This window comes from Ailuropoda melanoleuca, chromosome 18, assembly GCF_002007445.2.
Source record: "Ailuropoda melanoleuca isolate Jingjing chromosome 18, ASM200744v2, whole genome shotgun sequence".
Classification (NCBI taxonomy): Eukaryota; Metazoa; Chordata; class Mammalia; order Carnivora; family Ursidae; genus Ailuropoda; species Ailuropoda melanoleuca.
Window position 1 is genome coordinate 14,893,586 of NC_048235.1, and position 23,781 is coordinate 14,917,366.

A 23,781-nucleotide genomic window follows, 5' to 3' on the forward strand; every position below is an offset into this window, starting at 1 on the left:
GAATTTTTTTTTAAAGATTTTATTTATTTATTTGACAGAGAGATACAGTGAGAGAGGGAACACAAGCAAGGGGAGTGTGAGAAGGAGAAGCAGGCTTCCCGTGGAGCAGGGAGTCCGATGCAGGGCTTGATCCCAGGACCCTGGGACCACGACCTGAGCCAAAGGCAGACGCTTAACGGCTGAGCCACCCAGGCATTCCTGAATTTCGTTTTTTAACAGGACCAAACTACAGTTTGCTTTTTTTTCCTTTTAGCATTTTTTTTTAACTGAAGTATAGTTGAACAACTCTATATGCTGTTTTTGCCGCAAGGGTAGCTACCATCTGTCACATGCAACACTATTACAGTGCCATTGACTATATTTCCTGTGCTGCACCACTCATGTCCATGACTTTTTTGTGCCATAGCTAGAAGCCTGTACCTCTCACTCCCCTTCACCCCTTTTCAACCATTCTCCCACTTACCCCCCACCACTTTGTTCTCTGTATTTATGGATCTGTTTTTGTTTTCTGTTTGTTTTGTTTTTTAGATTCCTCATGTAAGTGAAATCTTATGGTATTGTCTTTCTCTGACTTACTTCACTTAGTATAATATCCTCTAGGTCCATCCATGTTATCACAAATGGCAAGAACTCTTTCTTGATGGGCAAGTAATATTCCATTCCATATGTATACCACATCTTCTTTATCATTCATCTATTGATGGACACTTAGGTTGCTTCCATATCTTGGCTATTGTAAAAAATTCTGCAATAAGGTAGGGGAGCACATATCTTGACAAACTAGTATTTTCAGTTCTTTTGGGTAAATACCCAGTGGTGGAATTGCTGGATCATATGACATTTCTATTTTTATTTTAAAAGACTTTATTTGAGAGAGAGAGAGAGCATCGGGGGGAGGGGGAGTGCACAGAGGGAGAGGGAGAATCAGACTCCTCGCTGAGCAGGGAGCCAGACATGAGGCTTAATCCCAGGACCTCGGGATTATGACCTGAGCCGAAGGTAGATGCTTAACTGATTGAGCCACCCAGGTGCCCCTATTTTTAATTTTTTTTAGCAAACTGCATACTGTTTTCCACAATGGCTGTGCCAGTTTACATCCCCACTAACAGTGCACAAGGGTTCTCTTTTTGCCACATACTTATCAACACTTGTTATTGTCTTTCTTATACTAGCCATTCTGACAAGTGTGAGGTGATATCTCATTGTGGTTTTGATTTGCATTTCCTTGATAATTAGTGATGTTGAGCATCTTTTTTTTTATATAATTTTTATTTTGTTATATTAGTCACCATACAGTACATCCCCAGTTTTTGATGCAATGTTCCATGATTCATTATTTGCGTATAACAGCCAGTGGACCATGCAATATGTGCCCTCCTTAATACCCATGTGTCTGTTGCCCATGTGTAGGTCTTCTTTGGAAAAATGTCTATTCAGGTACTCTGCCCATTTTTTAATTAAATTGTTTGGTTGGTTGGTTTTTGGTGTTGAGTTGTATAAGCTCTTTATATATTTTGAATATTAACCCCTTATTGGATGTATCATGTGCAAATATCCTTACAAATTTTAGGATTATTTGTTCTCATTCTGTAAAAAATACTCTTGGTATTTTGATAGAGATTGCATTGAATCTGTAGATTGCTTTGAGTAGTACGACACTTTACTAATACTAATTCTTCTAATCCATGAGCACAGTAAATTTTTCCATTTGTTGACGTCATCTTCAATTTCTTTCATCAGTGTTTTCAGGGTTTAGGTCTTCCACCCTGTTGGATAAGTTAATTCCTAGGTATTTTATTCTTTTTGGTGCAGTTGTATAGGGAGTTGTTTTCTTCATTTCCCTTTCTGCTATTTCATTATTAGTATATAGAAACACAAGATTTCTCTATATTAATTTTGTACCCTGAAATTTTACTGTATTTGCTTATTGCCTTTAATAGTTTTTGGTAAAGTCTTTAGGATTTTCTATATGTGGTTTCATGTCATCTTTACATAGTGAAAGTTTTACTTCTTCCTTTTCAGTTTGGATACCTTTTACTCCTTTTTCTTGTCCAATTGCTATGGTTAGGGCGCCCAGTACTATGTTGAATAAAAGTAGTGAGAGTGGACATCCTTGTCTTCTTGATCTTTAGGGAAAAGCTCTGTTTTGCACCATTGAGTATGATGTTAGCTGTGGGTTTTTCCAGCTTTTATGATGTTGAGGTATGTTCCCTCTAAACCCACTTTATTGAGAGCTTTTACTGTGAACTGATGTTGAATTTTGTCAGATGCTTTTTCTGCATCTATTGAGATGACCATTTGATTATTAAACTTCATTTTGTTAATGTGGTGTATCATGGTAAGGGATTTGCAAATATAGAATCCTTCTTGAATCCCAGGAATAAATCCTACTGGATCATAGTGAATGATCCTTTAATTGTATTGTTCAATGTGGTTTGCTAATATTTTATTAAGGATTTTTACATCTATGATCATCAGAGATATTTGTCTGTAGTTTTCCTTTTTTTGTATTGTCTTTATCTCGTTTTGGCAATAGGGTAATGCTGGCCTCATGGAATGTATCTGAAAGCTTTCCTTTCTCCTGTATTTTTTGGAATTGTTCAAGGAGAGTAAGTATTAACTCTTCTTTAAATGCTTGGTAGAATTTGCCTGTGACACTGTGTGGTCCCAGACTTGTGTTTGTTGGGAGTTTATTATTATTAATTCAATTTTGATACTAGTAATCAATCTGTTCATATTTTCCATTTTTTCTTGGCTCAGTTTTGGAAGATTGTATGTTTCTGGGAATTTATTTCTTCCAGGTTATCCAATCTGTTAGTATATTGCTTTTCATAGTAGTCTCTTACAATCCTTTATATTTCTGTGGTGTCAGTTGTTATTTCTCCTTCTTAATTTCTGATTTTATTTATTTGAGTCCTCCCCCTTTTTCCTGATGAATTCAGCTAAAAGTTTAGAAATTTTTTCTTTTCAAAGAACCAGTTCTTGGTTTCATTGATCTGTTTTATTGGGGTGTTTTGTTCTGTTTTGTTTTGTTTTAGTATCTATTTCATTTATTTCCACTCTGATCTTTATTATTTCCTTCCTTCTTCTAACTTTGGGCTTTGTTTGTTCTTTTTCTAATTCCTTCAGGTTTATTTGAGATTTTTCTTGTTCCTTGAGGTAGTCCTGAATGGGTGTAATTTCCCTCTTAGAACAGCTTTTGCTGCATCCCAAAGATGTTGGATCATTGTATTTTTATTTTGATTTGTTCCAGCGTATTTTTTATTTCTTTTTTGATTTCTTCCTTGACCCATTGGTTGTCTGCTAGCATGTTGTTAACCTCCATGTGTTTGTGTTTATGCCAGTTTTTTTATTGTAACTGATTTGTAGTTTCATGCAGTTGGAAAAGATGCTTGCTTGATATAATTAATCTTAATAAATTTATTAAGATTTGTTTTCTGACCTAATGTGTGATCTGTCCTGAAGAATATTCCATATGCACTTGAAAAGAATGTGTACTCTGTTGGTTTTGGATGGAGTGTTCTGTATATATATGTTACATCCATCTGGTCTAACGTGTTATTCAAAGACAGTGTTTCCTTATGGATTTTCTTCCTGGGTGATCTATCCATTGGTACAGTGGGGTTTTATGTCCCCCACTGTTATTGTATTACTATCAATTTCTCCCATTATACTGTTAATATTTGCTATATGTATTTAAATGCCTCTAAGTTGGGTGCATAGATATTTGCAATTGTCATATCCTCTTGTTGGGTTGATCTCTTTAACATTATGTATGTCCTTTTTATCTCTTGTTATAGCCTTTGTTTTAAAGTGTATTTTGCCAGATATAAGTAAGTATTGCTACTCCAGCTTTCTTTTCCCTTTCATTTGCATGGTTAAAGTTTTTCTATCCCTTCACTTTCAGTCTGTATGTATCCGTAGGTCTATAGTGAGTCTCCTATAGGCAGCATATAGATGGGTCTTGTTTGTTTGAATTGATTCGATCACCTGTGTCTTTTGATAGGAACATTTAGGTATGTTTTTATTGCTGTTTTGTTCATTGTTTGGGGGGGATTTTTTTTATTTCTGTTCCTTTCTTCTTGCTCTCTTTCCTTGTGATTGATGACTTTATTGTCATGCTTGACTTTCTATTTATTTTCTGTTTATCTATTATAGGTTTTTGGCTTATGGTTACCATGAAGTTCATATACAACATGTTAAGTCTTTGGTGTTCTATATTAAGTTGATGGTTGCTTAAGTTTGAACACATTCTAGAATTTCATTTTTATTCCCCTAAGTTTTATGTATATGTTATCACATTTTACATATTTTATTTTGTGAGTGTGCTTAACTAATTTTTGTAGATACAATTTATTTTACTACATTTGTATTTTAACCTCCATACTGGTTTTATAAATGATTGTCCTATCTTTACTGTATGCTTGCTTTTTTTTTTTTTTACCTGTGACATATTTTCCTTTAATAATTTTCTTACTGTAATTATGGCCTCTTTTGTTCCACTTAATAAAGTCCTTTTAACATTTCCTTGTAAGGCTGGTTTAGTGGTGATGAACTAATTTAACTTTTGTTTATCTGGGAAACTCTTTAAAATGTCCTTCAATTCTAAATGATAACCTTGCTGGATAAAGTATTGTCAGTTGTAGATTTCTTCTTTTTAGCACTTTAAATATATCTTTCCACTCTCTTCTGGCCTCCAAATTTTCTGCTGAAAAGTCAGCTCATAACCTTAGGTGGTTTTCCTTCTATGTTAATAGTTGCTTCTCTCTTGTTGCTTTTAAAATTCTCTATTTTTAATCTTTGACATTTTAATCATTATGTGTCATGATGTGGACCTCCTTGAGTTCATCTTGTTTGGAATTCTCTGTGTGTCCTGAAACTGGATGTCTGTTTCCTTCTCCCAGATTATTGAAGTTTTCAGCTATTGTTTCTTCAAATTAGTTTTCTGCCCCCTTTTCTCTTCTCCTTAAGGAATCCTTATAATGCAAATGTTTGTTCTGTTGATGTTGTCCAAGAGATCCTATCTTCATTATCCTATCTTCATTTTTTCAAATTATTTTTTCTTTTGCTCTTCAGCTTGGTTGCTTTCCATTACCCTGTCTTTCAAATCACTGAGCTATTCTTTTGCATCCCTTATCTGCTGTTGATTCCTTCTAGAGTATTTTTTGTTTCTGTTTTAGTATTCTTCATGTCTGATTGGTTCTCCTTTTTATATTTCCTATTTCTTTATTGAAGTTTTCATTGAATTCATCCACTCTTCTCTCCAGCTCTGTGAGCATCATTATGACCATTACTTTGAACTCTTTATTTGGCATATTTCTTATCTCCATTTCATTTAGTCATTTTCTGAGGTTTTGTTTTGTCTTGTTCTTTCATTTGTAGCATATTTCTTTGTTCCCTCATTTTGCTTGACTTTCTATGTTTGTTTCTATGAATTAGCCAGAATAGTTACTTCTCCTAAACTTGAAGAGTCTTGAGTATGGCCATTCCCAGTGTGGACTATGTGTGCCTGGTGACTTTGGCTGGCTTGCTGGAGCTGCGTCTGGAATAGGCTGGCAGGGTACTTCATACTGGGGGCATCCTGTTGGATGGCCAGAATTGAAATGGGCGTAGGACAGTGTTCCCAGGTCTCTCCACACAGCAGGCACCCTGGCAAGCGGGTGCAAGCTGAAGTGGTTACAAGCTGGAAGGTCCTGGGGCTCTCTATGCTGAGTGTGCCCTGGCAAGACAGCTGAGGGTAGAGTAGGTACAGGCCAAGGGTTTCTGGGATGCTCCATGCAGGGGGTGTTCTGGCAGGGCATTTGTTGCTGAGGAGGTACAGGCCTGGAAGTCCCATGTCACTCTGTGCTGGGAGTGCACTGGCAAGTCAGCTGGAACTAAATGGTGTAGGCCTGGAGTTTTCTGGGATGCACTTGACTGTGTCGTCTTAGTAAGATGGCTGGTGTCATAATGAGCGCTGACCAGGGGTACTCAGTGTGCATGTGCTAGGGCCACCTTTGTGGAATGTCTGGAGCTGGTATGGAGTTAGGGGTCTGGGGCTCACCAAAACAGTAGGCTAGCTAGGACACCTGGGCCCTGCTCCCATATGCACTATCACAGTGAAGGGGGAAAGTAAATCATAGTGTTTGCCAGCCCCTCTGACACAAGGAGAGTTCCAGCATCTCCCCTGCTGTTTGGCAGAGGTCTAGGGCTAGATCTTTTATATTCTATTTGTCTTTTAAAACCATGGATTTTTTTTTTCTGTGTCCTTGCAGAGGTGAATCTGTTCCGATCCGTCATTACTCTCCCTCTCCATCGCAGTTCACAGTGTTGGAAGTGGAAGTTCCCTTCACTGCGATGTCTCTTTCTTGCCATTTTCTCTCTGTGTGGTCTCTCTATCCTTTGTTGTGCAGACGCTGTTCAGTCAGCCCTCAGTTCTTTTTCAGGAGGACTTGCTCTATAAACAGGTACAGATTTGGCGTGTCTGTTGAATAGGTGAGTTCAGAGTCTTCCTATGTTGCCATCTTGGACCCTTCCTCTCCAACTTTGCCTCTTTTTTGTCTCACATTCTTTTCTTCTGGTTCACACCAGAAGGGGGGTTTCTGATTCACAAGCTAGATCTAGAGTAGATGTAATGGCTGTAATTTTTGATTAAGTAAAACATAACCACGAAAGTATTTTAGTCTCTACTCTTGTTCTTAAATTGTTTTTCTCAAACATATCAATACATTTTTGGTTAAAGGATGCTATGGTAAATATAATTTACTAACTATACAGGATGTGCTTTAAAAAATAATTTTAGTTGGGAATACATAAATAAAAGAAACCTACTAGGATCTCTTTTTTTAAATTTTTTATTATGTTATGTTAGTACCATACAGTACATCATTTGTTTTTGATGTAGTGTTCCATGATTCATTGTTTACGTATTACACCCAGTGCTCCATGCGATATGTGCACTCCTTAATACCCATCACCAGCCTGTCCCAATCCCCCACCCCCTCCCCTCTGAAACCCTCAGTTTGTTTCCCAGAGTCCATAGTCTTTCCTGGTTCATTCCCCCTTCTATTTACCCCCCTTTCATTCTTCCCTTCCTTCTACCAATCTCCCTCTTATTCCTTATGTTCCACAAATGAGTGAAACCATATGATAATTGTCTTTCGCTGCTTGACTTATTTCACTTAGCATAATCTCCTCCAGTCCCGTCCATGTTGCTGCAAATGTTGGGTTATCGTTTTTTCTGATGGCTGAGTAATATTCCATTGTATATATGAACCACATCTTCTTTATCCATTCGTCTATTGAAGGGCATCTCAGCTCCTTCTACAGTTTAGCTATTGTGGACAGTGCTGCTATGAACATTGGGGTGCATATGGCCCTTCTTTTCACTACGTTTGTATCTTTGGGGTAAATACCCAGTAGTGCAATTGCTGGGTCATAAGGTAGCTCTATTTTTAACTTTTTGAGGGACCTCCACACTGTTTTCCAAAGTGGCTGTACCAGCTTGCATTCCCACCAACAGTGTAAGAGGGATCCCCTTTCTCCATATCCTCTCCTACATTTGTTGTTTCCTGCCTTTTCAATTTTTGCCATTCTAACTGGCTTAAGGTGGTATCTCAATGTGGTTTTGATTTGAATTTCCCTGATGGCTAATGATTTTGAACATTTTTTCATGTGCCTGTTAGCCATTTGTATGTCTTCATTGGAAAAGTGTCTGTTCATATCTTCTGCCCATTTTTTGATTTGATTATTTGTTTCTCATGTATTGAGTTTGAGAAGTTCTTCATAGATCATGGATACCAGCCTTTTATCTGTAGTCTCATTTGCAAATATCTTCTCCCATTCTGTGGTTTGCTTCTTTGTTTTGATGACTGTTTCCTTTGCTGTGCAGAAACTTTATCTTGATGAAGTAACAAAAGTTCATTTTTTCTGTTATTTCTCTTGCCTTTGGAGACATGTCATGAAAGAAGTTGCTGTGGCCGAAGTCGAAGAGGTTACTGCCTATGTTCTCCTCTAGGATTTTGATGGATTCCCGTCTCGCATTGAGGTCTTTCATCCCATTTGGAGTTTATTTTTGTGTATGGTGTGAGAGAGTGGTCAAGTTTCATTCTTTTGCATGTAGCTGTCCAATTTTCCCAGCATCATTTATTGAAGAGACTGTCTTTTTTCCACCGGATGTTTTTTCCTGCTTTGTCAAAATTAGTTGACCATAGAGCCGAGGGTCCATTTCTGGAGTCTCTGTTCTGTTCCATTGGTCTATGTGTCTGTTTTTGTGCCAGTACGATGCTGTCTTGGTGATCACAGCTTTGTAGTATAGCTTGCAATCAGGCAACGTGATGCCCCCAGCTTTCTTTTTCTTTTTCAACGTTTCCTTGGCGATTCGGGGTCTTTTCTGGTTCCACACAATTTTAGGGTTGTTTGTTCCAGATCTTTGAAAAATGTCATTGGTATTTTGATTGGGATGGCATTGAAAATGTTGATTGCTCTGGGTAGCATAGACATTTTAACTATGTTAATTCTTCCGATCCATGAGCATGGAATGTTTTTCCATCTTTTTGTGTCTTCTTCAATGTCTTTCATCAGTGTTCTGTTGTTTTTAGAGTATAGATCCTTTCCTCTCTGGTTTAGTTTATTCCGAGATATCTTATGATTTTTGGTGCTATTGTAAATGGAAGTGATTCCGTAATTTCTCTTCAGTCTCATTGTTCGTGTATAGAAATGCAACTGATTTCTGAGCATTGATTTTGTATCCTGACACATTACTGAATTGTTGTATGAGTTCTAATAATTTGGGGGTGGAGTTTTTTGGGTTTTCCATATAAAGTATATGTCATCTGCGAAGAGAGACAGTTTGACTTCTTCTTTGCCAATTTGAATACCTTTTATTCTTTTTTGTTGTCTTATTGCTGTTGCAAGGACTTCTAGTACTATGTTGAACAATAATAGTGAGAGTGGGTATCCTTGTCATGTTCCTGATCTTAAGGGAAAGGCTTTCAGCTTTTCCCCACTGAGAATGATATTCACTGTAGGCTTTTCATAGATGTTTTTTATGAAATTGAGGACTGTACCCTCTATCCCTAACGCTCTGAAGGGTTTTAATCAGGAAAGGATGCTGTATTTTCTCAAATGCTTTTTCTGCATCAATTGAAAGGATCATGTGGTTTTTGTCTCTTCTCTTATTAATGTGTTCTATCACACTGATCGATTTGCAAATGTTGAGCCACGCTTGCGTCCCAGGGATGAATCCCACTTGGTCGTGATGGATAATCCTTTTAATGTACTGTTGGATCCTATTAGCTAGGATCTTGTTGACAATTTTGGCATCCATATTCATGAGGCATATTGGTCTGTAATTCTCCTTTTTGATGGGGTCTTTGCCTGGTTTCGGGATCAAGGTAATACTGGCCTCATAGAATGAGTTTGGTAGTTTTCCTTCTGTTTCTATTTTTTTGAAACAGCATTAGGAGAATAGGTATTATTTCTTCTTTGAATGTTTGGTAGAATTCCCCAGGGAATCCATCAGGCCCTGGACTCTTGTTTTTTGGAAGGTTTTTGATCACTGCTTCAATTTCTTCATGATTAGTCTGTTTAGTTAATCAATTTCTTCCTGTTTCAGTCTTGGAAGTTTATAGGTTTCCAGGAAGGCATCCATTTATTCCAGGTTGTTTAATTTATTGGCATATAGTTGTTGATAATAGTTTCTAATAATCCTTGCAATTTCAATGGTGCTGGTCGTGACCTCTNATGAATCCCACTTGGTCATGATGGATAATCCTTTTAATGTACTGTTGGATCCTATTAGCTAGGATCTTGTTGACAATTTTGGCATCCATATTCATGAGGCAAATCGGTCTGTNTAATTCTCCTTTTTGATGGGGTCTTTGCCTGGTTTCGGGATCAAGGTAATACTGGCCTCATAGAATGAGTTTGGTAGTTTTCCTTCTGTTTCTATTTTTTTGAAACAGCATTAGGAGAATAGGTATTATTTCTTCTTTGAATGTTTGGTAGAATTCCCCAGGGAATCCATCAGGCCCTGGACTCTTGTTTTTTGGAAGGTTTTTGATCACTGCTTCAATTTCTTCATGATTAGTCTGTTTAGTTAATCAATTTCTTCCTGTTTCAGTCTTGGAAGTTTATAGGTTTCCAGGAAGGCATCCATTTATTCCAGGTTGTTTAATTTATTGGCATATAGTTGTTGATAATAGTTTCTTTTTTTTTTTTTTTTGAAGATTTTANTTTTGAAGATTTTATTTATTTATTTGACAGAGAGACAGACAGCGAGAGAGGGAACACAAGCAGGGGGAGTGGGAGAGGAAGAAGCAGGCTTCCAGCAGAGGAGCTTGATGTGGGGCTCGATCCCAGAACTCCGGGATCATGCCCTGAGCCAAAGGCAGATGCTTAATGACTGAGCCACCCAGGCGCCCCTGTTGATAATAGTTTCTAATGATCCTTCCTATTTCTTTGGTGTTGGTTGTTATCTCTCCCCTTTCATTCATAGTTTTATTAATTTGGGTCCTTTCTCTATTCTTTTGAATAAGTCTGGCCAGTGGCTTATCGATCTTATTTATTCTTTCAAAGAACCAGCTTCTGGTTTTGTTGATCTGCTCTACTGTGCCCCTGGTTTCTAATTCATTGATCTCTGCTCTAATCTTGATCAACTGCCTTCTCGTGCGTGGGTAAGGCCTGTTCTTCTGTTCCAGCTCCAGCTTCTTAAGGTGAGAATATAAAGACTGCATTTTAGATCGTTTTATTCCTTTGAGTGAGGCTTAAATGGCTATGTATTTTCCCCTTAGGACTGCCTTTGCAATGTCCCATAGGTTTTGGACCGATGTGTTTTCATTCTCATTGGTTTCCATAAATTGCTTAAGTTCTTCTTTAATTCCCTGGTTTACCCAGTCATTCTTAAGCAGGATGGTTCTTAGTTTCCAAGTGTTTGAGTTTCTTCAAATTTTTCCTTGTGACTGAGTTCCAGTTTCAAAGCGTTGTGGTCTGAGGATATGCAGGGAGAGGATCTGTTTTACTTGCAGAACACTTCTGCCACCAAATATGTGCGTTTTTTTGCACACCAACAACCAATTTTTCAACTCTAATGTTTCAATTCACTTTTGCCACTTTGTGCCCGACGTTAGGACAGAGCTCGCAGCTGAAGGGTTCAGACCCCAAGACTTGCCCTACTTCACGTGCCCGTTACAAGGCATGGGTCTCCCATACTTCTTACTAACCAGCTATAAATTCGGGGTTCCCTCATGTCCATCATCAGTTTTAATAATTTGCTAGAATAGCTGACAGGACTCAGAAACGCAGTTGACTACTATTACCAGATTGTTATAAAGCACACTTCTCAGGAACAGCCAAATGAAAAAGATTCATAGGGCAAGATATTGGGGTGTGTGTGTGTACAGAGTTTCTGTACCTTCTCCAGATGTGGCACCCTCCCAGCACCTCCATGAGTTCACTTACCTGAAGTCTCATAGTTTAATGTTTTTTATGGAGGCTTTATTACAATTGAAATTTCATTTCAATGATTAAGTCATTGACCATTGGTTGGAGGCTAGGCCTGAAATTGCTAACCCTTTCATCACACAGTTGGCTTCTCTGGCAGCCAGCTCCATTCTGAAGCTGTCTATGGGCCCATCAAGGTCACCTCATTAGTATACACTCAGGTCTTATTGAAAGGGCTTGTTATGAATAACAAAAGATACGACGCCTCTCGCTTAGGAAATTCAAAGGGTTTTAGGAGCTTTGTGCCAGGAGCTGGGGATGAAGAACAAATATTTCTTATATCACTGTATTTTGAACTAGAGAAGCTCATTCTAGTCCCTTTAAAAGTAGGAAACTCTGGAAGAGTCTCCCAGATTCACCACTTACACCAAGCACCAATTCCCATGGCTGCTGGGTAGACTGACATGTCCAGTTGGGCTTCCTTCAGTCTCCTGAAGGTATTAATCTCAAGAGCACTCCCCAGTAAACTTCCTGCACCCAAAGATCTGTCTTTCCAAAGAATCTGTTGTGTATCTGAGTCCAAGCTACTAAGTATAAAAATTAGTGAAGAGCAATGCGTCAGTAAACTGAAGCATCTTTCAATTAAATGAGACTAAGGTGATAAACCTGAAAATGATTTTGTAATTGTCTTAGAATATGCATCCATTTTCTCCTTGCAATTTCATTTGCCATGTAAAACATGTATAATGGGTCCTCATTAATTAGGAGCTAGAAAAACACCACTGTGCTAACACCAGGTGTTATTCTCATGGCCTCATGTGTCTTGCTCTCTTCCTCATCACTCTCTTCTCTTTGATGGTCTCCAGATGGTTATTTAACTACAGTTTGTGTCCTCTTTCTCAAGGCCAAGTATTTCCAAGTTGCCTTTTATATATGTCTCATGTGCATAAATGTTAAGTGCATATCAATATAAAAGTTAGAAGAACAGATAAAGTTACTGTTCTTATCAGTTCATCTTTCCAAAGCCAACTTTATTTAACAGCAAACATTATTGGTCTCACAAGGTCTAGAGACAATACATTGAATAAATAACTTTTCTATATACCATGAACCAAGGTAAGAATACAAGATTATGACTAACTACTGGGAAAAATGAGAACTCAGTAGAGAAAATAACAGGATATTTGAGAAAACATAGGTATTTTTCTAGGCAAAAGAAAATATTAATAAATGTTTCCAACCGGAGGGGTAAAAAAAATTAAATGATATTTGGCTCTATTAACTGAATTTATGAAAAAACAGAATCTAGATAAATAAAAAGGAAATTTTAGATCTTGTTTAGACCCTGATGCAAATAAACCAACTATAAAGCAAACATTTATTAAGAACTGGAAAAATGCAAACCCTAACCAGATATTTGACTATATTAACATTATTGTTGATTTAGGTATACTAATATTGCATTTATATGAAAGAGTCCTCAAGTTTTAGGAATATACACTGGCATATTTCTTAATAAAATATCTGGAATTTGTTCTTTAATAATTCCAGGGTGGAGGATGAGTAAAGAGGAAATAGATGAAAGAATGATCTCAGGATGGCAACCGTTAAGGCTAGGTGATGGGTATGTGGGAGTTCATAAGAATATTCTTTATTCCATAATTGTTGAAAATTCCAGAATGAATAGTTTTTTAAAAAACCTACTGTAATTAAAACAAACTAGGGGCACCTGGGTGGCACAGCGGTTGAGCGTCTGCCTTCGGCTCAGGGCGTGATCCCGGCGTTATGGGATCGAGCCCCACATCAGGCTCCTCTGCTATGAGCCTGCTTCCTCCTCTCCCACTCCCCCTGCTTGTGTTCCCTCTCTCGCTGGCTGTCTCTATCTCTGTCGAATAAATAAATAAAATCTTAAAAAAAATTTTTTTAAAACAAACTAAAAGCTTCAGTTACAGTGAATTAAGTAATTGAAGTCACATATAAAAATGCAATCAGTTTTAGAATCTATGTGTCTGATGAACATTTAAGGAAATTAAGAAATAGAACATAATTAAAATTTAAATACATTCTTTTCTAACCTAGGATGCTCTTTAAAATCATTTCCTTACGGTGTTTTTCTAACCTAAGATGCTAAAAACAAAGCACTTTCTTATGTTGTTTTTTATTGTTATACTCTTACACACTAGTAGAGAGTAAAAATTTACCTATGACAGTTCAAATTCCCCCCCCAAATGAGAGAATGATAGAATTAAACAGCAAATTTAAATCCTATAATTTTATAAATTAAGAATCTGAGATCATACAGGTGAAGCAAATTTATAGCAGTTATATGGCTGACTAATAGCAGGACCAGATGGAGAATTCAAATCTCTTGGCTTCCAGACCAAGGCTAATTTTCACTACAACTAAGTCTTATCCCTTGAATGAATACAGTATTTCCTTCCTAGACTGTTAGGTGGTCATATGAAATGTTTCAGAAAGTCAAGCTTAGTTTCTTATAAGTAAAGTTGATGTAGCAATCTCAAAGATGAGTTTTCTCTTTTCTATTATAGTGTGTTCTGTACATGTAATGATCAAACAAGGCCATGCCAGGGAATTTGTTATAAGCAAATGTTGCTATTTGCCCGTCAGTATGTGCTATACCTTTTGTACATTTGCTATATGCTGTTAGACCAACTTTCTTGTTTCTGCTTAAATGTGCAAAGTGAAGGAAAATAATTGTATAAACATTTTCAGCTCACTCAGATAATTTTTAAATCATAAATATACAGGCAGATATTTATCTTAGGTGTGTACTTTATATTTAGTCATACTTTTTTCTAAACCATGTAAGATTATCTGAAAATGCTTCCTCATGGGAAAATTTTTAAAAATTGAATGGATCCAACTTACCTTAGTAAATACATTGGAGGTACTTGTTTAAGCACATTTTGAGGCAAACAGTAAGAATGGTGGTAAAATTTCTGACCCTGAAACAAAACATAGATCTGGTCACCAATTCAAAGCTGATATCCAACCGTTCCATTCTTTTTTTTTTTTATAAAAATTTTTTGTTATGTTAGTCACCATACAGTACATCCCAAATTTTTGATGTAAAGTTCCATGATTCATTACTTGCGTATAACACCCGGTGCACCATGCAACATGTGCCCTCCTTACTACCCATCACCAGCCTATCCCATTCCCCCACCCCCCTCCCCTCTGAAGCCCTCAGTTTGTTTCCCAGAGTCCATAGTCTCTCATGTTTCATTCCCCCTTCTGATTACCCCCCCTTCTTTATCCCTTTCTTCCCCTACCAATCATCCTAGTTCTTATGTTCCATAGATGAGAGAAATCATACGATAATTGTCTTTCTCTGCTTGACTTATTTCACTTAGCATTATCTGCTCCAGTGCCGTCCATGCTGCAGCAAATGTTGAGAACTCGTTCTTTCTGATGGCTGAGTAATATTCCATTGTATATATGGACCACATCTTAATCCAGTCATCTGTTGAAGGGCATCTCGGCTCCTTCCACAATTTGGCTATTCTGGACAATGCTGCTATGAACATTGGGGTGCATATGGCCCTTCTCTTCACTACGTCTGTATCTTTGGGGTAAATACCCGGTAGTGCAATTCTTGGAACTACTTCCCTGCTATGGCAACTACTGCTCAGGCCGGTGGTAGCATATGACTTCATGTTCAGGCTGTCTCCACAATGAAAAGGGTAGACATTAGCGGTGTGATTGCATGTCAAAACTAAGGTGTGTGTTAACATTTCCAGAAGCATCGTCTGAATAAATTCACCATACTCTTAAATATATGAACTAAATAAATAAAACACCCTTTAAAAATAGAATGTATCTATTATTTTCCTCTCAAAACAAGAAAACTTCAAACACTTCCCACTCACTCATTTAAGATGAATTTTTATCTAGCTAAGCTGCTGAAATAATTGACGGCAAATTCCCAAATAGGGGAATGTTAATGTCCCTAACATTAATTTACCACATTAATATACTGAGCAAGTAAGTGTGAACTTTAACAAAAGCCAAAGTGATAGCTAATGGGAGACAGACTTTCTCTTTGGGTCTTTCAAAAACACAATAAAATATTTATATAATTAAATTATTATACCTGTTTAATTTGAACACATAAGGAACGATAACACTGAAATAGACTATAAATCAGTGTCAAATTAAATTCATCCTTAATTTAACTCATATTTCTGGGGCACCTGGGTGGTTCGGTCAGTTAAACTGACTCTTGGTTTGGCTTGGGTCATGGTCTCAGGGTCATGAGATGGAGACCCAGGCATCAGGGTCTGCACTCAGCAGGAAATCTGCTTCAGAGTCTCTCCCTCTTCTCTGCCCCTCCCCCCACTTGCTCTCCCTTGCTCTCATTCTGTCTCTCAAATAAATAAATCTTTTTTTTAAAAAAGTTCATATTTCCATGTAGAATATGAAATCCATTTAAAATACTTTATTATTGCAGCATCTGGGTGGCTCTGTTGGCTAAACGGCTGCCTTCATCTCAGGTCATGATCTCAGGGTCCTGTGATCAAGCCCTGCATCAGGCTCCCTGCTCAGCGGGGAGTCTGCTTCTCCCTCTCCCTCTGCCCCTCCCCCTGCTCCTGCACGCTCTCTCTCAAATAAATAAAATCTTTAACAAATAAAATAAAATGCTTTATTATTTATTTTTTAAACATACATTTTGAAATGTATTTTGGATTTTATGTATTTTCTGAAAATGACTTTCAATGATTTTCTGAAACTCAAATAATAGTTCAATGCTAGTATGAACACAGTCCTACATAGGCATTACCAGAAGCAAAGTTGTCTTTATTCACTTCAAGAACAGTTAACATCATTATTTATCAGTAGTCTGTGCCAAACCTAAAGAATACCTTTAAACCAAACAAAACTAAATATTCTTTGATAATAGCAGAACGTTTATCTTCTACTTAATTGAATTATAATTCTCTTTCACCTGATGGAATTCTGATATTCTGCTTGAGTCCTAAAAATGGCCTGGCTTATTAAGCAGTGGTGGGCATTTTGTCTGTAGCGTTAGAGTACTGTTTAAAATTTGGAGGCTCCCTCAAGATCTAGAGTAGAGAGAGGGAAGGGTTAGGACAAATTGCTATTTTACTACTGGAGGTAAAAAGGGCATATTCACAGGTCTACCTGAGAAAATTGGGCCAAAGGAAGAGTATCAGAAGAAAGAATGAAAGGGAGGGAGGGAGGGAGGAAGGAAGAAAAGCATCCCAGAAAGTCTCTTGATCAGTGGGTTTGAGAGACAAAAATTCCAACTCTTCTTATTTTTTCTACTCATCCTTTACTTCCACCTTACACTAAGAAAATCAAAGCCTCACTGGCTCCTCGGGGGCATGACTCTTTATCCGTATCTATAACTCTGTCTTTCCACAATTTCTATGCCTGCGCTTGGGAGGACAGACCTGCTCCGTGTTCCTTCTCACTTCTGTTCCCTCTCCTTTTTCTGGTGCTGACAGGAAGAGGAGGTGCTCTTTTAGCCTCCAGGCCCGTGCTGTATTCTAATCCATTTTGAGTTTATGTAGTGAGAAAGTGGTCCAGTTTCATTCTTTTGCATGTGGCTGTCCAGTTTTCCCAGAACCATTTGTTGAAGAGACTGAGCTCTCCCATTGTATGTTCTTGGCTTTTTGGTCATAAATTAATCGATCATATAAGTGTCGGTTTATTTCTAGGTTCCACTGATCTCTCTGTTTTTATGCTGATACCATACCGTTTTGATTACTGTGGCTTAGTAATAGGGTTTGGTGGTTTGAAATCAGGAAGTGTGACGCCTCCAGATTTGTCCTTTCTCAAGATGGTTTTTTCCCCATGCTAAGTATTCTAATCCAGACTTTTATTAAAGGGGTTTGGTAGTTATTAGGTGCTAGCTCAAAAATAAATGAATTATACTTAAATTCTCATTCTGCTAATTTTTTCATAGACATGGTTCTCTTGAGGGAAGGAAGGGAAGGGCTGTAATATAAGCCTGCAATACTTCAGAGTTCCTGGAACCCCGTAGATCCCAATGCACCAGTAAAAGTCACATAATAGCCCCATCTAGTCTAAGAGAGAGTAGAGACATCAGAGATGGTTGGGAAGCACAACTGCAGGCAAGTCCTCAGCTTTAGGGTAGCCAATGAGAAAATTAAAACAGTTCAGTAATGAGTTTTGATATCTTTTTAAAAAAAGATTTTATGTATTTATTTGAGAGAGAGAGAGAGTGGGGGCAGGAGCAGAGGGAGAGGGATAAGCAGACTCCTCACTGAGTGCAGAGCCCGACATGGGGCTCAATCTCATGACCTGAGCCAAAATCAAGAGTTGGGCGCTTAATGGACTGAGCCATCCAGGCATCCAAGGTTGGGTGTCTTTTATTCCAAGCGAACACAATCCATGGAAAGAGATCACTCTTTTTTAGGGATTTTGTCCAAGAGCAGCTTTTATAGAGCTTTAGAAATGGCAGTGAAGAAACAGGGCATCATTGGCTGGGGTTGGATATCTGACCTTATTTAGAAAGATCAAGGAACAAAGAAGAAAGTATTGGAGTGGAATATTGACAGAAACACAAAAGTTCAGTTTGCTACCATGGCACCCTGACTGGCAGGAACAGCTCCATCTTGAGCCCAGAAATTTGTTTCCACGAGGGGCTAAAGATTTTCAGAAGAAAGCCAAGGATTTTAAAGAGAGCACACACGATGGAGAGCAACCATGCTGGTCACCCTTAAGGGTTGGGTTAGAGCTCTGAGCAGCTGCTGCTTCTGTAGGTCCATGCAAGCCCATTCCTTCATTCGGAGTAGAAAGAAAGGCAACAGAATGAGGGATAAGAGCAGAGACGTAGTGAGCACCCCACACGCACCCGAGTGGCTCTTCCCTCACTAGCTGACATTGAGCCAGTAGTACTGCATCAGCTCACAGGAGGGCTCGGAGGATCTGACAAGAGTACACTCCTGTACACATTCCTTCTGTATTTTGTGGAAGCTGAGCACCACCGTCTGTAATGTGATATTATAATTATCCCTGTTATCACTCGTTTATCTCCTGACAGTGACTTTAATAACATCAGGAATTCAATAAACAGTCTTTCCAATGGACTGACAAAAGCATCCAGCCAGCAAGAAAGTTTGCAAAAAGACTCAGGGAGGCAGAGCTGGGAGCAGGTGAATGTGGGAGAAGTAGGGACAAGAGAGAATGGGGGGGAACGAAGGGTAGCCTCGGACTTTCTCAGAACCTCTTCCTCCTTGCGGAATCGTGTCTCCCAGTGTCCGCAGACTGAGCCAAGCCTAAGCAGGATTCTAAGGTGAGCCAAGGTTACTGTCACTGCCTCTGCTGCCCAGAGTGGTTTCGGGTTCCCCTGCCGGCTCTAAGGTTATGCTAAACCCCCAGAAAGGATCCATCTGAGGAAGTGACTTACCTTAGGAGTTAAAACGTCAGTCTGAAAAATAGCATTGTCAGAGACAGACAAAAGAAAAGAGTGACAGAACTGTGACAGCTTTCTTGAGCAGAAAGTCTCGAGGAAAGGGAAAGTGATTTATGGAGGCTGTAAGGAAGGGTTTTCTGTGTTCCTCTGTGAGAACCACATGCTGCTCTCCATTATTCCTCCAGGCTTCTGGAGTCACACTGCCAATGATTTGAATGCAGCACCACGTAGAGACAAGTCACCAGGAAGCAGCATTATATAGACACAGTCACATTTTGAACCCCTCAGCCTTGCAGATCAATGGCCACCCTCACAGGGGAGGTGAGCAACATGACCAGCAGGGGGCCCATGTGCGCTGGCCCTTTTGTCCATCACACCCCACAGTGGGAACAGCTGGACTCCCATCCCTGTCCTGCAACTGGAATTTCTGCCAACTTGGTAAAATCCAGCAAGGGCATGGTTCCCTGAGGTAGCCTAGGACCTACATGTGAAGTGGAAATGGGCAGGAGAGCCTTCCAGGGGGTATGGGAGGTAAGGAATGTAAAGATTCACATGCTTTCTAAGTAAAAGCAAGAAATCAGGATTTCTTTGATTCCCACCAGTTTTCTACTCTAAAATAGAACTAAAGAGTACAGTGACATATTAATTTTGCACCTCTCCCCTTTTCAAATGAAATAAAGAATAAAGTCAGGAAAATGCTCAAGACCTTTTAGCAAGTGGGGGTGGGGGGCCAACTAAGAAAGCAAATGAGACACAAGCATTAATTTTTGTCAAAACCATAAACAACTTTACTATACCTCAGACTAAAGAGAAATTCTGTTTGCACATTGCCTCCCTACAGGAAAGTTAGCTTAAGCTGGATTGAGTGAACAGAGAGAGCATGGGGTTGAAAATTGATTGAACAGGAGCATGGTGTCCGGAACAAAAGGAATGTCTACAGGATTCATAGATAGTGTGTGCTCACGGGTCCCCAGAGAGGCTCTGGGCGCTCAGTGGGTGGTGATTTGGACAACTCACTTCTAAAAGTTGCTTTGTATTTTCAGCACAAATCAGATTAAAGAAGAGGTTTTTTTAAAAAAAAGACAAAGCGCTGCTATGTGCAGACATACCCGTACAAATCAAAGATAACATCTTATTACCAACTATGGTTTATTCTAGGACTGTAAGATTGGTTCAGCCTTTAAGTGATCAATGTAGTTTGGCGGATCATACTAAGAAAAGATAAATCACATGATCTAAACAGATGTACATAAATCATTCGACACAATTCATATCCATGTGTAATGAAAACTATCAGTAAATTAGAATGGAAGGGAACTCTGTCAACCTAATAAAAAGTCACTCATGAAGAGTTTTCAGCTTTCTCTTTAATGGTGAAAGCCTGAATGCTTTCCCTCCAAGAACAGGAATAGGACAGGAAGGTCAGTTCTCTCACTTCTATTTCATGCTGTATTTAAAGTCCTAAACAGCAAAAATGTCAAGAGAGAGAAAAAAAGAAAAGCCACACAGATTTGAAAAAAACCTATGTTTATTATGATTGTTTACATTAATATTCCAAGTAATTTTTTAAATGCTGTTGAAATAAGGGAGTTTAGTAAGGTTGCACAGTCAAGGTCAATATAAATCAGATGTCTTTCTGACAGTGAATAATTGTCAATTCAAATAAAAAAAATACTATGTACTAAAAGGAGTGTGATGTATAAATTTAACAAAATGTGCAAAATTTACATTAAAGATATAAAATATTTTTTATATTTATATATTCTCTTATAATCCGTTGTATTTCTGTGGCCTTGGTTGTTATTTCTCCTCTTTCATTTGTGGCTTTATTTGAGTTCTGTTTTTTTCCATGATGAGCCTGGCTAAAGACTGATCGATTTTGGTTATCTTTTCAAACAACCAGCTCCTGGTTCTATTGATCTAGTCTACTGTTTTGTTTTGTTTTGTTTTGTTTAGTCTATTTTATTTATATCCACTCTACTCTTTATTATTTCCTTCTTTCTTCTAGCTTTGGGCTTTGTTTGTTCTTTTTCTAGCTCCTTTAGGGGTATGGTTCGGTGGTTTATCTGAGATTTTTGGCTTTTGGTGTAGGCCTGTATCCTTACAAACTTCCCTCTTAGAATTGCCTTTGCTCTTCCCCAAAATTTTGGACCAAGGCGTTTTCATTTAATTTATCTCTATGTATTTTTTTTCTATGTGTTTTTTAATTTCCTCTTGGATTTTCTTGTTGGTACATTATTTAGTAGCCTGTTATTTAGCCCCCATATGTTTGTGGTTCTTTTTCAAATTTTTTTCTTGTAGTTGATACCTAGTTTTATATAATTATTGTTGGAAAAGATGCTTGTTTGATATAATTTCAATCTTCTTAAATTTATTGAGATTTGTTTTGTGACCTAACATGAGTTCTATCCTGGAGAATGTTCCATGTGCACTTGAAAAGAATGTGAATTCAGCTGTTTTTAGATAGAATGTTCTGAATATATACTAAGGCCATCTGGTCTAATGTGTTGTACAAAACCACTGTTTCCTGGGGCGCCTGGGTAGCGCAGTCGTTAAGCTTCTGCCTTTGGCTCAGGGCGTGATCCCGGCGTTCTGGGATCAAGCCCCACATCAGGCTCCTCCGCTGGGAGCCTGCTTCTTCCTCTCCCACTCCCCTGCTGTGTTCCCTGTCTTGCTGGCTGTCTCTCTGTCACATAAATAAATAAAATCTTAAAAAAAAACAAACACTGTTTCCTTATTAATTTTCTGCCTAGATGATCTGCCTATTGATGGAAATGGGGTTTTAAGGCCCCTACTATTACTGTATTACTGTCAGTTTCTCCCTTCATTATCTTTTTATCTGTTAATATTTGTTCAATGCATTTAGGTGCTCTTATGTTGGGTGCATAGATACTTAAAGTTGTCCTATCTTCCTGTTGGATTGTTCCCATTATCATTATATTGTGCCCTTTTTTGTTTCTTGCTGTGGTCTTTGTTTTAAAGTCTACTTTGTGTAATAAAATATTCCTACCCCAGCTTTTTTTAACCTCCTTTTGCATGGTAAACATTTTTTCATTCCTTCATTATCAGTCTGTGTTTTTAGGTCTGAATTGAGTATCTTGTAGGCAGCATATAAATGGGTCTTGTGGTTGTTGTTGTTGTTTTTTAAACTTATTTCATCACCCTGTGACTTCTGATTGGAGCAATTAGTTCATTTACATTTAAAGTAATTGTTGATAGAGGTATGTGCTTATTGCCGTTTTGTTACTTGTTTTGTGGTTGTTTTATAGTTCTTCTCTGTTACTTTCTTGTTCTCTTGCTCTTGTTCCTTATGGTTTGATGTTTTTCTTTAGTGTTATGCTTGGATTCCTTTGTATATCTATTATAGATTTTTGATTTGTAGTCACCATTGGGTTTGTATATAACATTTTATGTGTATAGTAGTCTATATTAAAGTTGATGGTTGCTTAAGTTCAAACACAGTCTGAAAGTACTAAATTTTTATTCCCCCCTCCACATTTTATGTACATGATGTCATGTTTTAAATCTTTTTATTTTGTGTATGCCTTGACTAATTTTTACAGATGCAATAGATTTTACTACTTTTGTGTGTTAACCTCCACACGACTTTATAAGTAGTTAATCTGCCTTTGCCATATGTTTGCTTTTATCTGGGAAATTTTTCCTTTCATACTTTTGGTCTTTTTCTTTGCCTGTAAAGAATTTTACATTTATTGTAGTGGTGAGGAACTCCTTTAAGTTTTGTTTGTCTGAAAATTTCATTACCTTCCCCTTCTATTATGAACGATAATCTTGCCAGGTAGAGTGTATTGTTATTTGAAGATTTTCCTTTCAGCACTTTGACTATTTGATACCACTCCTTCTGGTTTGCAATTTCTGCTGAAAAATCAGCTGATAGTTTTATGAGGTTTCCCCTTTATGTAACAGTTTTCTTTTTTCTCACTGTTTTTAAAATTATCTTCTTATCATGACTTTCTGCCATTTTAATTATTTTATGTCTTGATGTGGACTTCTCTGCACTCATCTTGTTAGGAAGTTCTCTGTGCTTCTTGGACTTGGCTGTCTGTTTCCTTTGCCACGTTAGGGAATTTTTCAGCTATTGTTTCTTCAAATAACTTTTCTGCCCGCTTCTCTATCTGTCCTCTTCCTGAGACCCCTGTAAATTGAATATTATGCTTGCTTATGTCACAGAGTTTCTTTAATCTCTTCTCTTTTTTTTTATTAGTATTCATTTGTTTAGCTATTGAGCTTGATTACTTTCCATTACCCTGTCTTCCAGGTTGCTGATTCGTTCTTCTTTATCCTCTAATCTGCTATTGATTTCCTGTAGTCTGTTTTCATTTCAGTTTTTTAATTCCTCAACTCTAGTTCTTTTTTATATTTTCTCTCTGTTGAAGTTCTCACTGAGTCCATCCACTCTTTTCTCAAGCCCAGTGAATATCTTTATGATCATTACTTTGAATTCTGTGTTAGGCGTACTGCTTATGTTAATTTCATTTAGCTCTCTCACTGTGATTTTGTCTTGTTCTTTCACTAGGGACATATTCCTTTGTCTCCTTGTTTTCTCTCTCTGTTTGTTTCTATGTATTAGGTCAGCTACATCTCCTGCTGTTAAAACCAGTGGCTTTGTGTAGAAGAGGTCCTGTGGTGTAATCTCCCCTGGTCACCAGAACCAGCTACCCCAGGGGTGTCCCGCTTGTGAGCAGCATGCACCTCCTGTTGTGGCTGAGCCCAGCTGACTACAATGACCCACTTCACCTGCTGTGGACACACTGGGCAGGGTTTGCTCCCAACACTGTTGGGAGGCTTGGCTGTGGCTGCTGAAGCTCACTGGTAGGCAGAGCCAATAATTAGCCTAGCTAACTGCAGTTGACCTCTCTGCCACAGCTGCAGGGCATGGGAGGGCAGGGCTTGCTTCCTGTGCAGCTAGCCAAGAA